The sequence below is a fragment of the Dasypus novemcinctus genome, chromosome 20 (assembly GCF_030445035.2).
Source record: "Dasypus novemcinctus isolate mDasNov1 chromosome 20, mDasNov1.1.hap2, whole genome shotgun sequence".
Classification (NCBI taxonomy): Eukaryota; Metazoa; Chordata; class Mammalia; order Cingulata; family Dasypodidae; genus Dasypus; species Dasypus novemcinctus.
The window spans coordinates 48,647,024-48,658,903 of NC_080692.1; positions in this window are offsets into that span (position 1 = coordinate 48,647,024).

Genomic DNA, 11,880 nt, shown 5'->3' on the forward strand with positions numbered 1-11,880 from the left:
CTTGCTGAAGTTTTACAGTGAAGTGAAGAGTTAAGGAAATCAAGTCCAGAAGGGTTTTCTGGTTGACAATCATTTAATTTCCTGAGAAAATTGCTCGACCCGGATGAGGCATTTTCTTTCTTTGTTTTGCTTTTTGCTTTGTTTCTGAACAGAAGTGCTGTTGTATAATGGGCATTCTTGAGATGACTTCCCTTCCACATGCAAATATGAGTAAATTAAATAGGGACGGAAGCAGCATAGACGTTATTGGAATGTAGGGGTATGAAGCACCTCTGCTGAAGTTTTGCCCTTGGTCTTACAATGTTATCGGAAACCTACTTTTTTTTTTTTAAGATTAATTTAATTTATTTATTTCTCCCCACCCTCTTGTTTTTCACTTGCTGTGTCTGCTTGTCTTCTCATTTCTTTAGAAGGCACCAGGAGCCAAACCCGGGACCTCTGATGAGGGACGTGCCTACTCCCTGCTTTGTTGTATTTCTCACTATGTTTTTCCTCCCCATGTCTCTTTGTTGCTTCATCTTGTTGTGTCAGCTCTCTGTCTTCTTTAGGAGGCACCACAATCCAAACCAGTGACCTCCCATGTGGTAGGCAGGAGCCCTGTCACCTGAGCCACATCCAATTCCTAGAAACCTACTTTTAATTCTTGCATTAATGACATATATTCAGTCTCATTTATTAGCACCTGCTTTTAGGAAAATTCTATAGGGGCTACCCAGTTGGATAAGAGAACTCCTTATCACTGAGTGTTTATAATCCTAGTCTGGGTCATAAACATTAAAAAAAAAATTAATACAAGGGAGTTGAAATAGATGCTGTAACAGAGATAATGAAGTAATCTGGAAGCACTGAGGAGGAGAGACTGAGTCCAGCTGGGTGGAACACAAATGGTTCTCCCTGTGACAAATTCACATTAACCAAGTCCCGAGAAAATGATCCACATGTCTATCACACAGCTAAAATGTCACTTTGTTAATTTCCCGTACCTGTTTCTGACAAAGGGTCTAGGCATGTCTCACTTGGTTAGTGAATTCTTTCGCTGCAGATAACTTACCTGGATGACTAGGGGCCCTTACCTTGATACTTGAAACTTCCGGAACTGAGGTTCTATTTTATGATGACCCTTTCTCAAAATACTTCACGATTATGTTTGCAGATTTTGAAAAGAGAGAGGAAAGGCACTGAGTGAATGAATGGGTCAAGTCCACAGAGTAGAGTTTTTTTCTTACTAAAAATAAACAAGGGTTGGCAAACATCTTCTGTAAAGGGCCAAATGGTAAATATCTGGCCTCTGTTGAGACTGTGCAGGCCCTGCTGCTGTGGTGCAAAAGCAGCCACAGGCAGCGCCTACTTGATGAGCATGGCTGTGTTACAATAAAACTTTATTCACAAAAACAGATTGAAGGGAAGTGGATATGGCTCAAGTGATAGAGCTTCTGCCTACCATGTGGGAGGACCTGAGTTTGATCCCTGCGGCCTCCTGGTGAAAAAGAAGAGAAAGCATGCCCTCATGATGAGCCAGTGCCCTGCACAAGTGAGTCACGCAGCAAGATGATGACGCATCAAAAGAGAGACAAGGGGAGAGTCAAGGTGAATCATAGCAGAGACTGAGCTGGTGCAGTTGACAGGGAACCTCTCTCCCTATCAGAGGTCTCCAGTATTGAATCCCTATGAATCATAGATGAGAGAAAATGAGAAGAGAGGACAACACAGACAGCAAAAACAGCAGGGTGGGAGGAGGGGAGGGGGGAATAAATAAATAAATCTTTTAAGAAAAAAAGATTGAAGGATGGAATTTGCCAACCCCTATGCTCAAAGAAAGGAGATGGGTTATAAGCTCTTAATAAAAAGATCCTATTAGCACCATGTTGTTGTGGAGAGACATAAAGATGTATAAGACAAAACCCACAGTGCACTATGGTGGAGGAAATCCATCAACAGATCTGCCTGCCTGGAGAAGAGAGCGGGACGGCAGGCTGGAGGAGCCACGCAGCAAATCAACAGGGGCAAGAGAACACAAGAGGGTGCCAAGGACCAGTAGACACACAGCTGTGAGCCCACACCCACTTTCTGTCTTTGCCTGGCCCAGAGGCCGGCGCCCCTGCAGGCTCAGCCTCTCCTGGTGGCCTGGAAATGTCATGCTCACCGGGCCCAGAATTGGGGCCCCCTGCCAGTGCTGCTCTCCCCGAGATTCCTTGCACTGGCATTTCCCAGGCCTGGTCTTGGCTCTTCTTTGGGAAGCCTTTGGCCTCGTCTAGTTTCTCTCCTGAGTTACCCTGACTAGTACAACCTTGGCGTCCAGCCTCATCCTTCCCTACCTTCCCTCACTGGAGCTGGGTCCGGCACCCAAAACTCCCTGCTTATCAGGGCAAATATCCAGATAACTGACCCATGCCCCATCTGACTTGCAGAAGATGCCACCTCCTGCTCTGCTTATGATGGTCACCATCCCTGTGTGCCCTTGGACACTGGGCTTTGGAGCATCTGACTGCCCTTTTTTGTATCCCTGATCTCTGTCCAGACCCAGGTGAGCCAGTCTCCATCCGTCCTGGCTGACTCCTTCCCAGGTGGCTTCTGCTGCAGGAACGTCACATGCCTGGTGCCCGAGCCTGCCCATGTTAGAGTGTCCTGAGCCCCACATGCCCAGGTCACCAAGAGGGCAGCTTCCTAGCCATCCTTCGACTTCCTTGTTGCTACCCCACCCTCCAGATTCCTGTGATGTCAAGTCGAAAAGAAGAAAAGCCTTCATTTGGGGCATGCAATTGGCTGCAACCATGTTGAGAAGGAATGTGGGGCTACATCTGGCTCAATGAGAGATGTAACAAGATTTCTTAGCAGTTAAGCTCAGTTTACCTCGTGGAGCACCAGCTCCCATCTGAGGACTGTCTGAGCAGAAAGCTCAGGGTTATCAGCCTCTGCTTTGAAACCTTGTTCACTAGACCTCCTGGAAGGATGAGACCAGGTGTGGATGATTGAGCAGATGATCCTGGAAGAAGAAATACACCCAACTCTGCTCACTTGGGTCCTATCCACTGCCATGCTCTTGTCAACTCCAAATATTCACTGTCTATCTGCTCTGAAGATACTTGATAGATGGTGGGTATTTGAAGAACTGTGTTTTGGAAGATTCGGAGGAAAGACCACCAAGATGGATTCTCAATGTCTTCCAGGGGCTGGAGGAAGCAAAGTATGGGAAGCATAAGGGCATGCCTGCCACAGATTTGCCACCCCTGACCGAGGTCAAGAACCAGTTCTTTGGGTCGTGTGTGTTGGGGGGAGGGGCAAGGTGCTGCAGCAGGGCCCCGTGTGGTCTCAAGACCTTTGAGTGGACTGAGAGCTCCTCAAGCACAGGGATATTTATCTCCTGAGAGCCTGCAGAGGGTCACTGGAGGTAGTCGAGATGATCTTGAAAAATAGCCCAGCAAGATCAGTAGAAATAAGATGACACTTCCCCAGTTCCCACTTGCACTCCTGTTGGACCTGTCCTTTGTGAGCTTAGCAGAGCCAGAGTGGGAAGACCTGCTCTGAGATTCTCCTGGTAGCCCTTCTAGTTCACAAGTTCACTGGTTCCAAGTAAGGGCCTCCAGTCTCAAAATCCTTAGAGCAAAGAGGTGCAGTGTGAGGAACTTCATCATCATGGGGTGGGGCCATAGTTCACGGCCAGCCCAGGGGCAGGAGGTAGGGTCCCCGGGACACTGACAGCTTTTACCCCAATCACCTTCTTATTTATTTATTTATATTTTTTAAAGAAACTTTAGATTACATAAATGTTACATAAAAAATATAGGGGATTGCCATATGCCCCACCCACACTTTCCCACATTAACAACATCCTTCATTAGTGTGGTACATTTGTTACAATGGAGGAACACATATTGAAGCAACGCTTCTAACTGTGGACCATAGTTTACATTATAGTTTATACTCTATCCTGCACAATTTTGTACGACAAAATACATAATGGCTCTCATGTTCATGCAGGACAATTTCAATGTCCCAAAAATTCCCCATATTACACCTATTCTTCCCTCTCCCTCCCCTCAGAACCTCTGGTAGCCACCACTTTTATAGCAATGACAAAAGTTCTTCCATTGCTAGAGTAGTAATAAGTCTATAGTAGAATAATAAATGTTTTAGTCCATTGTTCATTCCCCAGTCTTGAGGATTTGGGGATGGCGATGCCCACTCTGTTTCTGATTGAGAGGGGGCTTAGATCCCATGGGGCAGATGGATGGAGCCATCTTGCTTGCAGTTGCAGTCATTCTCTGTTTCTTGGGATGGGCATTGTCCCTCATCATCAACTTATTAGTTGTCCGGGTGAGTCCAATGAACTAGAAAGCAGGTGTTGCAATTCTGCTGAGATTCAGGGCTCAACAGGCACTGGGGAGCATAAATTCCAAAGTAAGGCCGACTGACAGGGTGCCGAATTCTTGGGCTTGCCTCCCCACTTACAGTGTCTGGGTGTCTCGAGAGCCCTCAGGAGCGCCACTGTTTGAGGCACAGTTTACTGTGACAATTAAAGAGATCCTGCTGAGATGGGCATAAGGGTAACCTCTACAGTGACCTCCCGACTCTTTGAAATCTCTTAGCCACATTTTCTATATGATTTTTCTGTAACCTAAAGCTTCTTTGAAGATAAAATAAAACAAATAAGACACTGGGGGAATCTACAGAAGAAAACGTCACTGTACATATAAGATAACAGATCTTACACTGATGAAAGACACGATGTCTAAAAAAATTTTATTTCAAAAATTTTTATTTTTTGTATTTTATTTATTTTTAAAACTATTATTTCATTTTCTTATTAAGTTTATTTGGTTATTTTGTTGGCTTCATTTTTGGAGAGGTTTGGGATCACAGAAAGGTCACAACTGGGGCAGGGGAAGATCCCCGGTGCAGGGTGTTGCTGAGGGGGGTCGTGTGGGGAGGGGTGCACCTGCGGCATGCCTCTAAGGCATATGAAGAAATTCAAGTGTTCATGGGGCATTTTCTAGGTGGGTGGAGACCCACACAATAACCGAAAGAATATTGAATTCCTATCCTGGGTAGTTGTGCTTCATTCTCTAATAGGATGGCGAGAATCCCCTGAGGACACGGGCAGTGCCTAGTGAAGGAAGACAGTCCATTACTCCAGGCCCTTGATACTGAAGATTGTACTTAGGAACCTTTTCTTATGAAACTGAAACTTAGCTTAGTATTATATATTGTTTAAGAGTTACTTCCTGGGAAATGGATGAGGCTCAAGCAGTTGGGCTCCTGTCTATACAGGAGGTCCAGGGTTTGATGCCCAGGGCCTCCTGGTGAAGGCGAGCTGGCCTGCATGGCGAGCTGGCCCACGCGGAGTGCCGGCCCACGTGTGAGTGCCACCCCGTGCAGGAGTGCTGCCCTGTCTGCACGAGGAGGATTTTCGACCACTTTAGATTTAGTGATGTTACATCACTGAGTTGTGGCGGTGCCTTAGCTTACCTCCCTTCCCCTCTGCTTCCCTTCTAATATAATTATAGCACCATTCCTGTTCCCATACTGTTTACCTAAAATTCATGATGAAAACACAGAGCTTTGGGCTGCAAAAACAGTAAGCTAGGAGAAGGTTTACCTTGGGAGGAGACCCAAAGATTTACACTATAAAGTTAATGTGAGAAATTATATTAGAATTTAGTTGTCTTTAACACATTTCTCAGTTCATCTCTCAAAGGAAGCAAACAATGGAGTTATTTGTGCTGCTGAAAATAAAAGAATTTTAATATTGGAAGTGAGTTGATATGGCAGCAGATGGAGGATTATGTTAGAAACTAAGACTAGTTAATTACCCTAGGGATGTACAGGGGAGGCGTGGGTGAAAAAATGGGAAGAACGAGTATGGTAAAAAAAACAATGAGCCACCCCCCCTCCCCATACCCCCAGACGGCCACATCCTAATCCCCACTCCTGGGAACATGTTACCTCCTGGCAAAAGGGAATTTGCACAGATGATCAAGTTAAGGACGTGGGGCGACAGGTTGTTCACAGGTGGGCCCAGTGTCAGCTCAAGGATTCCTATAAGGGGAAGAGAGAGGCAGAAGGGTCAGAGGGCGGGAAAGAGTATGAGGGTGAAGTAGAGGTCAGAAGGGCCCGGGAACGTGGGCAGCTTTTAGAAGAGGAGCAGATTCTCCTGGAGCCCCTGGAAGGAACACAGTCCAGCCGATGCTCTGATTTCAGCTTTTTGACCTACGGAACTGAAAGATAAATTTGTGTTGTTTGAAACCCCCAAGTCTGAGGTGATTTGTTAAAGCAGCAGCAGGAAGGGGGCACAGCACGCAACAGAAGAAAACTGGAGGCTCGCCGTGGTCGAGACCACTAGGTGCCTACTCCACTTCCAGCTTTTCCTTCTTAGGAGCAGACACCCTAGAATGTAGTAACAAAACGTGTGTACTGTAGAGTGTGGCAATGTACCCAGTCAAATGGGAATTGGTGTAGCTATATCTAGGAAATAAAAAGACAGGATGCCCATTTAGATGTGTATTTCAGATAAACAACCAATAACTTTTTAGTAGATGTCCCACATAATACTTTAGCTGGCAACACTGAAAAGCATCTGTACCAGCTTCCCTTGCAGATAAGGGTAGTCAATGAAATGACAGAAGTCATTGGGTGGAGCTTCTAGGAAAGTTCTTAATAGGTGGCTATGGCAGTTTGAGATTATTTTATAAATCCCGAAGAGAGAAAGATTATGTTTGTAAGCTAGTCTCCTCCTCTGGGTGTGATACCTTTGATTGCGTTAAATTCAGTCAAGGGGCTTTTGATTAGATTACTTTTAAGATTAGGGCTTTTGTCTTTTTTTTTTTAAAGATTTATTTATTTTTATTTAATTCCCCCCCTTCCCCCGGTTGTCTGTTCTCTGTGTCCATTTGCTGCATCTTGTTTCTTTGTCCACTTTTTTTTTTTTTAAAAGATTTATTTATTTATTTAATTTCCCCCCCTCCCCTGGTTGTCTGTTCTTGGTGTCTATTTGCTGCGTCTTGTTTCTTTGTCCGCTTCTGTTGTCGTCAGCGGCATGGGAAGTGTGGGCGGCGCCATTCCTGGGCAGGCTGCACTTTCTTTTCACGCTGGGCGGCTTTCCTCACGGGCGCACTCCTTGCGCGTGGGGCTCCCCCAAGCGGGGGACACCCTTGCGTGGCACGGCACTCCTTGCGCGCATCAGCACTGCGCATGGCCAGCTCCACACGGGTCAAGGAGGCCCGGGGTTTGAACCGCGGACCTCCCATATGGTAGACGGACGCCCTAACCACTGGGCCAAAGTCCGTTTCCCATTTGTCCACTTTTGTTGTCAGTGGCATGGGAAGTGTGGGCGGTGCCATTCCTGGGCAGGCTGCACTTTCTTTTGCACTGGGCGGCTCTCCTTATGGGGCGCACTCTTGCGCGTGGGGCTCCCCTACGCAGGGGACATCCCTGCACGGCAGGGCACTCCTTGTGCGCATCAGCACTGCACATGGGCCAGCTCCACACAGGTCAAGGAGGCCCGGGGTTTGAACCGCGGACCTCCCATGTGGTAGACAGACGCCCTAACCACTGGGCCAAGTCTGTTTCCCTAAGATCAGGGCTTTTGATTGGACTACTTCAGTGGGCATGGCTCAGGTTGAATCCCTGCCCCCTTGCTGCATCTGATAGAAAAGGACCCTCAGACACACAGAAAGAGAGAGCTCTGTCATTTTTAAAAAGTTTTGTTTATTTATTTATTTATTTTTGGTCTCTATTTTTTTAAAATGTTACATTCAAAAAATATAAGAGGTCCCCAGATACCCGCCCCCCGCCTCACCCCACTCCTCCCACAGCAACAACCTCTTTCATCATCGTGAGACATTCATTCCATTTGGAGAATACATTTTGGAGCACTGCTGCACCACATGGATAGTGGTTTACACTGTAGTTCACACTCTCCCCCAGTCCACCCAGTGGACCATGGCAGGACATACAGTGTCCAGCATCTGTCCCTGCAGCACCACCCAGGGCAACTCCAAGTCCTGAAAATGCCCACACATCATAGCTCTTCTTCCCTCTCCCTGCCCTCAGCAGCTACCATGGCCACTTTCTCCACATCAGTGCTACACTTTCTCCCATTACTAATCACAATATCCATATTTATTTTTAACCCCCCCTCCCTCAAGATCACTCCCTCATCCGTCTGCTCATCATCTGCTCATCTTCCTCAGGAGGCACCAGGAACCGAACCTGGGACCTCCCGTGTGGGAGGTGGGCGCCCAATTGCTTGAGCCACATCTGCTCCCAGCTCTGTCATTTTTGATCCGGCCATGTAACAGAAAGGAGAAGGCTCAGATAGCTGAAGCCCGGGGGAGAGATGAGACATTTTGCCTGATGGCTTACAGCTGAGATCTGGTAGAAAGCAGAACTGAGACTGATACAGGAGGCCCGGGAAGAAACAAGTCCTATCCCAGGAAGAAAGGATGACAGCAGGGTTCTTGAACTTTCTTCTTTCACAGGCCCTTTGCCAGGCAGGTGAAGTGAATACCTCTGCATTTTATTTATTGCATACCTTCATAAGTGAAGGGAATGCTAGATTTCAGTTAGAGGTCAGAGAAAATAAATAGATTTTTTTCAGTTCAAGTTCACTGACCCCATGAAAACTTTCCATAGATCCCCTTGGGGGTCTGTGGGCCCTGGTTAAAAACCCCTGGACTACAGGATCACTTAACACGAGGCCTCAGGAGGCTGGGCCATGGAGCCTCAAGAGGAAGAGGAAGCCCAGAGGGGGAGGCAGAGGCCAGCCAGAGGTGGGCCGCCATCTTGCTCCAACACGGGGCAGCTGAGCAACCTTGATTGGACTTTCATGGCCTTGTAACTGTAAGTTTTTATCCCACGTAAGTACCCTTTATAAAGCCAGCAGATTTCTGGCACTTTGCATCGGCAGTCCTTTGCTGGGCTATTACAGGGACTGAGCTGGTAGATGCCTGCGCACCCTTTTCTCTTCCACCTTTGTTCTGCCTGGGTGCTAAGGTACAGCAGCTGCCTGGTGATTGGGAGGTGTCCTTGAGGATGGACTCCGCCACCGTGGACAGGATGCAGACCCAGAGAAAGGAGACTGTGAAGCTTACGCATCCCAGAGCAACTCTACAGCCTGGACTTAGGCTACTGAGGAGAAAGCACTAATCTCTAACTCGTATATGCTGGCTATTTGGGTTTTATGCAGTTGAGCTTAGTCCTAACCCATACACTCCATGTTCATGTGCATTAGCAAAGGGTCAGAACCTTGGCCAGGTTCAACCAGCTCTACCCAAGCAGTAGAATGAGATATAGAGGACAGGGTTGCAGGTAAACAACTGTCACCTGACAGGTGACTGGCATCAGGAGGTCTAGAAACAGACATCAAAGACATGGTCAAGAAGGTTGGAATTCAGAGCAAGGAAATCTAACCCCTGTGGAAAATGGGGTGGAAGGCAAAGGCTTCTCCTAGAAGCCATAACGTTGGATCGGGATTGACTCAAGATACCTTGGCTGACGTGCTGACTTTCACTGACCCTGCTGAGCCCAGGCCTGGCTTCTGAGCTGAGGTTAAGTGGCATCAGCTGCACAGGCCAGCGGCCTGGCTGAGCAGTCAGGGCTAACACTGGCTAATGAGGGCTTATTCTGTACCAGGCAGTGTTCTAAATGCCTGTCATTATTAACTCATGTAATGTCCTAGCAGTGCTACGAAGAAATCCCCGTCGTTATCCCCATTCCACAGATGGGTAAAGTGCAGAGATGGTGAGCCTACCTGCCCCTAGGGTTCTGTTTTAAACCACCGGGCCATGCTGCTGCTTAGCAGCTAACTGCCAGCTCACACACTGGTGCTGGACTGTGACAAAATTTTCAGTGGTTTATATAATATAATGAGTTTTTAAAAATAAAGTTACAGGGGAAACGGACTTTGGCCCAGTGGTTAGGGCGTCCGTCTACCACATGGGAGGTCCGCGGTTCAAACCCCGGGCCTCCTTGACCCGTGTGGAGCTGGCCCATGAGCAGTGCTGATGCGCGCAAGGAGTGCCGCCCCACGCAGGGGGTCCCGCGTGTAGGGGAGCCCCACGCGCAAGGAGTGCACCCATAAGGAGAGCCGCCCAGCGCGAAGGAGGGAGCAGCCTGCCGAGGAATGGCGCCGCCCACACTTCCCATGCCGCTGAAGACAACAGAAGCGGACAAAGAAACAAGAAACAAGACGCAGCAAGGAGACACAGAAAACAGACAACCGGGGGAGGGGAGGGGAATTAAATAAATAAAAATAAATCTTTTTTTAAAAAAATAAATAAATAAATAAAAATAAAGTTACATTCATTAATGCAATTTTGGGATTATATCCAGTCTCTGGAAATGATAGTGATGGTAAGAAATGATTGGGTCTTTAAAATCTTTTCACAGTTTCCTACTTGGCAATAAAAGAAGTGGAAACCCTATGTATCTTTTGGAAAATAGAAACCATCTATGTATTCCAAGTGTGGAGAATCTGGATCCAGGGAATTAGAGACTCACAAATGTTGGAAGGGATGGAGGACAGAGGTCAAGGAAGCCACGGCCGGGAACCGCAGCCCTCAGCCTGAAGTGGTTCTCTGAAGCTCACCCAGAAGCTGCTTTTGAAGTCAAGAACCTCTGGGAAGCCACCCCAGCCCACCAGGCAGCACCGCTGTGGTGAGCTCAGCAGGTTCCCAGGGGGCTCCGAGATTACGAGAACCTTGGGTCAGCTGTGGGCCTCCAGCAGCCTCCAGGCAGGGACAGCGTTGCCTCCTCCTGCACCTCCACACCTCCCTCGGGTGCCTCCCCTGCAGGTGCTACTCTGGAACGACATGGGGCAAGGGCTTTGGGGGAGATGTCATTTTTGGCTTCTCCTCTACGTGATAAAAGCAGATTGCAATGATGTCGACAGCAGGCCATCCCAGGTCTGTCACTAAGCTTTTTTATTTTACGTTTTAAACTATACATAGTTTTTGTTTTAAAAGTCTAGGTGTTGAAACTCATACATTGCATGTGGGGATGCAAAGTGGTATAGCCACTCTGGAGAACGGTTTGGCAGTTTCTTAAAAATCTAAACATGTAACTACCAGGTGACTCAGCGATTACACTCCTGAGCTGATGTCCTAGAGAAAGGAAAATGTATGTTCACACAAAAATCCATACATGAATATTCATAGCAGCTTTATTCATAACAGTGAAAAACTGTCAGTGAGCCCGATGCCCTCACCTGGTGATTGGAGAAACACACTGTGGTGGCTTGGAGGTATGTACCCCAGAAAAACCTGCTCATTTAATCCATTCCTGAGGGTGTCAACCCACTGTAAATGGGAACTTGGAAGATGCTATCAGTTAAGGCCTGGCCCAACTGAATCAGATGGGCCTTAATCCTATTCCTGTAGACCTTATAGACAAGGCCAGAGAGAAGCCAGGGGGAGCAGCCAGAAGCCACGAGGCAAAAGAATCAGGAGGAGAGAGGAGGAGATGCTGCTGCAAGCATTGCCATGTGATGGAAAAGCCATGAACCCCAAGATTGCTGCCAGCCAGAAAAGACCCAACATGGGCAGAAGCAAGCCTTCCAGTCTCTCAAACGGTGAACCCATCAATTCCTGTTGTGAAGCCAACCCATTGTATGGTATTTGTTTTAGCAGCTGGGAAACGAAAACACCATGAAACCCAACTCAGCCACAGAAAATGATACATGCAGCAACATGGATGGATCTTCAGAAAATTACTCTGAGCAAAAAAACCAATCTCAAAAAGTTATGTACTACATCATTTATACAACTTTTTTGAAAGGACCAAACTATGGAGATGGAGAACAGATTAGTGGTTGCTAGGATTAGGGCAGGCAAGTGGGGAATGAGAGAAGTGTGTGTGTGGGAGGCATGAGGGATCCTGGTGATG